Here is a 6,000-nt window from a genome sequence, read left to right on the forward strand (position 1 = left end):
TATGTATATTGTTATGCAATAAATTGCGATCCGAACATATACGAAGATGTTGCGTTCATCGATTGATAAACGCACTTGCCGAAAGGCAGTTCATTTAAGGAATGAAAGTTGAGGTGTAAATGTGTTTGTATGAACAGTTATTTCAGAACAATTACCTTATTATTTCCCTTTGACCCACCACATCTCTATTCACCTCTCTCCATCCTCTCTTTTCCAATCTCCATTCTTGTCCCTTCATTTCACCACTGACCTCTCCCGAAATTCCCCCTTTGTTCACTGCTTTCTCTTTCTTTTCCTGCTAATCAAACTGCCTCAGTCTTTTTTTCATCTCAACACTGACCTCTACCCTACTCCGCATCTGTTTTTAGCCCCTTTATCGCAGCTTTCATATATTTTGCTACCATTCTTCATCACCCCTTTCCCCTTTTGTACTTCTCTCTATTTTACATCTTGTTTGTTTTCTAAACTCCTTTCAGTGTCACCTCTGTCCCACTCTATCTATTCCAATTTTCAATTTGACTTGAATAAACAAGCTACATTTGGTGTTCATGAGCTGTATTGGCTTGCCACCGTATATTAAAGTAAATATAATTGTTACTGTTCAAGCATAGCATAATATAAAATGACAATTGAATGATAGCTTTTGGTATATCTGGTATCTCCAAGGTATCCAGGGATTGATAGGAATACCTTCATTTCTCCCGTAAATAATGTAAGTATATTTTTACTTTCAAAATTATTTTAGAAAACCTCTCTCCTTATATTGATGTGTTGTTATTATTATATCAAACTGAAAGAAACAAATGACATTTCTAAAAATGTAGACTGAAAGTAATACTTCAAGTGAAACAAGAAGGATTTTTTTAAATTTTGACGTTGAAGTCACACTTACATCATTAGCTTTTGCTTTTGTTAAATATTTTTCTTCAAATATTAGGTGAGAGTATGCATAATAAGCTGCGTTAATTGCGTTGATTTAGCTTCGCGCCTGTCTATCAGAATGGAAAGCTTCAATGGATTCTACCACGAACAGACTACACCGTCTTTCTTTAAGCTATAGACAATTGAGCTAGAAAATAGTCCTATTGTATTATGCATTGTTTAATATTGTTACGAAAATGCAAAACAAATTATTTAATAAATGTCCCTTGGTCTACAAGGTCACACTTGAACTATTTATGGTTCCATTACTTTGATATAGCTAACAGTAAATTACGGTCCAAACAATCACAGTTGTATCCTAAAGCAAAAACCCTTAGCCACATACAGAGCAATAAGTGTAGACTTACGGGCACAGTACAGTAATTACAAATGTTTTGTGCATAAAAAAATATTGTAATTATTTTTTTTAAATACCTCCTTAAAAAAGAGTCATCAAAACTCAAACTGCTTCGTTGCACAAATCTGGTCGTATGAGAGTTTAATATCTCCGTTGTTTCGTTTAGTAAGTTTTAATATCGTTCAGTTGATGGTGCAATGATATGATCAACGTAATAACTTTAAAATGTAAACAGTCATTTTACCAATTGCAAAAGTGCCAAAATGAAATTGAATAGTTTATGCAATTGGGTCATGATAACTGAGCCGTATTCATCATGAATAGAACATATAATGCTTACTTAACCTCTTCAAGCTATATTAAAGTTAGGCACATGGATAAACGTCACTTGAAATATAGGGTTTCTGCTTTATTTATATGATTGCAGTTTGTATGAGATAAATATTAACCATTTAATCTGACAATTTCTAAGGAAAGTGCCTTGTATGATAATAACATGTCGATGGCACTTGAACCTATTCAATGCATTTGTGGTGATAAACAGGATGAACCTTCATTATCAAGTGGCATTAAAGGGGCTGTACTCAGTCTGATGAAATAGCGAAAAAAAAATTAGAAAATTGTCGAAAACTGACATAAACTTGGTATCGATGTGTACAATGCATTGAAACTTACTAACTGACGCACCACATAGTTTACAATTAATTTATTTTTCGTAGTTTTTTTCCATTAAAAAAGATAACTAGGTATGTCTTCCTAGTAGACTTTATTCCTTATGCGTGATTGGCTAGTCGATGTAATCACGTGAAATTACCAAGTTAGGTATATAGCTTAAATATTCCAACCATTTAGGGTAAGCCTTCGTAGCACAGCGCATACAACGTTGGACTGCAATTTTGGCGAAACCGGTTCGAACTCGGTCACTCGATTTCTTTTACATTTTGGTATTTGTTTACAATTATGGTATCAAAGAGTACAATATTTTTTTGAATAATTGTCCTGAGTTTCTTTCCATAAAAAAACTTTATTGGTGCCAATCTGGTGTACAGTCCCTTTAACGATAGAGCATTTCATAACAATCATCATTTATATTTTGTGTCAAAGAATGATATTTCATCAGCGAAGTGAAAAAAGGGAAACTCGATTCAAATTCTTAGGGTTTTTTTCCATCATGAATAGCACAATGAGGAGGGGAGCTTTTTAAATTACTTAAAGTGAATACGGAAGTACTCGTAAATCGTTAAAATTTAAAGCCAAACAAACCATACTGTAAAATTAAAAAGCAATAAAAAAATCCCAGATTAAGCGTAAGTGCAAACTACTCAAGCTGCAGTATGAAATATGTTGTTTCTTATGGAACGTAGGGCTCATGTCTCTATCGAAATGTTGATTGTAAATACCATGATGTGCCACCAAAGCAGTGTCGCAATAAGTTATGTGACGAAATGTTTTCATATATAATGAAACATCACAGATATGGTCAACCATCTTGGAGGAAAACCGATGCGTCAGCTTGGTGTGCCAATGAGTGGGAAGTTGCAATGTGCTTTTATCCCACCTACGGCTACAGTGATTCGAATTACGCTGAAAAAGGTGTAAAAGGGATTTTTAGTGTCATACAAAATCAGTTCGAGATGTATTGTGACGTCATAAATAAGGTTGATGGTGACGATGAGCTTATAACTATGGTTACCTTGAGATTTTAGTGATTTTATATTTATTTTTATAATATTAAGAAATAAAACAATATACAGAAAACGAAAATGAAGTCAAGTTTTTGCTTTACCATGAACGAGAGATAAATTGACCGTTTCTTGTGTCTTTTCAATTGAGATGAAAATAATTTAGGTGTTTTTTTTTTTTACAAGTACATTTACAATAATTTACTACATTAAATCTAATATACACCTAAGGCGTTACCCTTTCAAATGATATCAGCTTTATTGGGGTTCACCAGACATCGACATTTATCATTTAGATAAAATTGCAAGCTCATTTGTTTACCTGAAGAAATGCAGTTATAAGAACTGCGTCTTGATCCTGGAGGTTGTATTTTACTGAAGTGGACTTTTGAAAATTTCATTTCCATTTCTATCTGAACAAATAAGCTGTTTTAAAAATGTTTTTGTTGTTGTTGTGTTTTGCACAACAGAACGCTTTCATGTATGTTGCAGGTCCGCCGGTTTTTTCACAGTTTTCACAACTCCCCTGATACGTAAGTGAATTGATAGAAAATCTCGGTCATTTTCAAAGCCTTGACAAACTTGTTAACAGGTAACAGGTAGAAAGTGTATAGGTAGCACCCCGGAAGCAGTTTCTACAGTTAAGGAATTGAAAACGGTTACATTTTCTTCATGTGTTTTGTTAATCTCGAAACGTTACTTCATGCACAAACTAGTTGTTGTAAATGCTTATTTGAAATGAAACACAAATTACTTTGATCAAGTCTCAGCAAGAAACAAACAAACTGTCCTTCAACTCCGCAGAAGTAGCTTTGTGTATTGAAGAAAGGTGCCATGGAATAGTGTAGAGATGCCTTAAATGAAGAAAGGGATGACATTATTACTTTGAAAGACATCGTTTCGCAACTTGTCACACAACTTCTTTCATTTCTTGATCGACAACACCCTAGCAAACGGTCAGCCAAATATGATGATGGCCAATTGTCAAAGAGAATAAACGGTGAAAGAGCGACATAGAGTTCAAATGCTGAACGTACGAGCATGGATGTGTTTTTTTTATTACATTTAAGTCGCTTCAGTTTTAAGGTCGTACGTGACTTTTATTATTTAATGCATTTAGTACTTGTTAAAAGGCTTGTACGTTTTTTGTGATAAATACTACAATACGGTACCATTGAGTCCAAATTTTAATAAAAAAGTATATATAAACTCGAGTAAGTTTTCGTTCTACCGAACTTAGTTGAACAACGGGCTGAGATAATAACCGAAAAGAAACGGGACGACATGTTTCGTAGCTGTCGCAAAATGTTCAAAATATTAATTGCATCTGTGGATGAATATCGGTTACATTGAAGGCAAAGCTAAATTTGTTTTTGTAATTTGCTTTGGTGTTTAAAGACAGGCAATTCATCGATTGTCAACAAAAACTAGACCATGTTCGTCGACGACCAGGAATATGTAAACAATTTGAAAATTCCACAAAACTTCAAAGTCTTGTTTAACCTTCAACTTTGTTTGGCTGGGGTTGTCATTATAAATTCGGCAAATAATATTTACACATAGCATTTAAACCCTAAGATACGGAGACAAATGCAAGAAATCATTTGTTTAACAAATTCTGAAGGATAAAAAATGTCTTATGCTACTTGATGGACTTGATGAATGGAAACATTCGTCAAATCGTCAGACGTGCAGGTCAATAATTGCATTCTATATTGTATTTATCAAAACTTCACTCTATTGCCTACATTAAGACACAGGGAAATTGCACAGATCCATGTAACAGTTTCAGATGATAATCACATTGCTATTCAGAAAATGCGCGTTGATTCACAAAAGTAATTGAAAATAAATGCTTCAAACAGGCTGGTGAAAGATGTATGCTGTAGATTTCTCTGAATTTCTTGAACAAGTTTGACTGCAACGCATGCAAGATTTTTGTCAAATCCACTAGCGATCCACAAGTTACTGTGTATGTTTCATTGTGAAAAGACACTTGTTGACTGGAGATGTAGGATATTCTGCCAAATATTGAACATCTTGCTTGGAAGGGCAAGCAGCTGTTTAATATGAATCTGAAAGACATCAGCGATGGATCAGAAAATATTAATTTACACAATTGCTTTTAAGAGGATAAGGACCAGTGTCAAGAACACAAATAAATTCTTTAGAGATTTGGAGAAGATGCATATAAAACGTTGAAATCTACATTAACACAAGTATTAGATGAAGCAAATTTAAGTGCAGCGTTAAGAGGGGAACACGAAGTCAGCTTTATATTGACAGCAAGTCTATTGTCCAAAGACAAACAAAGGGAGGAAACTTTCAAAACAGTTTGCACCTACATGTCTTTGCACTCAATATATCCAGAATTGTTGGGTTGCTTGTATCTGTTACTTAAGGACAATGGTGACGATCTCTTGAAAAGGCTTTGTGATCACCTTGAGTCTGTGGGAAAAATTATGTTTTAACTGCAATACTTGGTTCTTCTGTGGCTTAAGCTTTATAGCGAGCAGAGCACACGATAAACTTTCACGAATAAAATTGATTAAATATCAAAGGATTGCGACCGCATAAGGATTTTAGATGAGCGAAAATCAAGTGACTTTACACTGAACGGATACAAAGAATCAAACGAAAATAGAGTCGAAAATGACTTTGAAATGTGCCAGTTCGTAACTGACAAACACTTGGATTTTCATGGTCCGGCTTTTTAGAGGAACAAGACTGGGATACATTCGCTTGCTTGCATTTTGCACAAGGATTTTTAATTGAAGTTAAAGATATGGATCTCGCTTTTAATAACTCTTCGTATACGTTATTGTATGTCTTTATTAATAGAGAGCACAGCACAATATCCAATTCGTGTCACAAAATCTAAATACATTTCGTAACCTGCACACGTTGGAACTGCGGTATTATATATACAGTTGAAAGAAATAATGGTTCTTTCCTCATGTAACACACTCAAATCTCTAACAAAAGCCAGAGTAAAGCTCTCAAAAGTGTGGTTACATGCACCAACGTTACACTATTGCT

The sequence above is a fragment of the Mya arenaria genome, chromosome 5 (assembly GCF_026914265.1).
Source record: "Mya arenaria isolate MELC-2E11 chromosome 5, ASM2691426v1".
In the NCBI taxonomy this organism is placed as follows: domain Eukaryota; kingdom Metazoa; phylum Mollusca; class Bivalvia; order Myida; family Myidae; genus Mya; species Mya arenaria.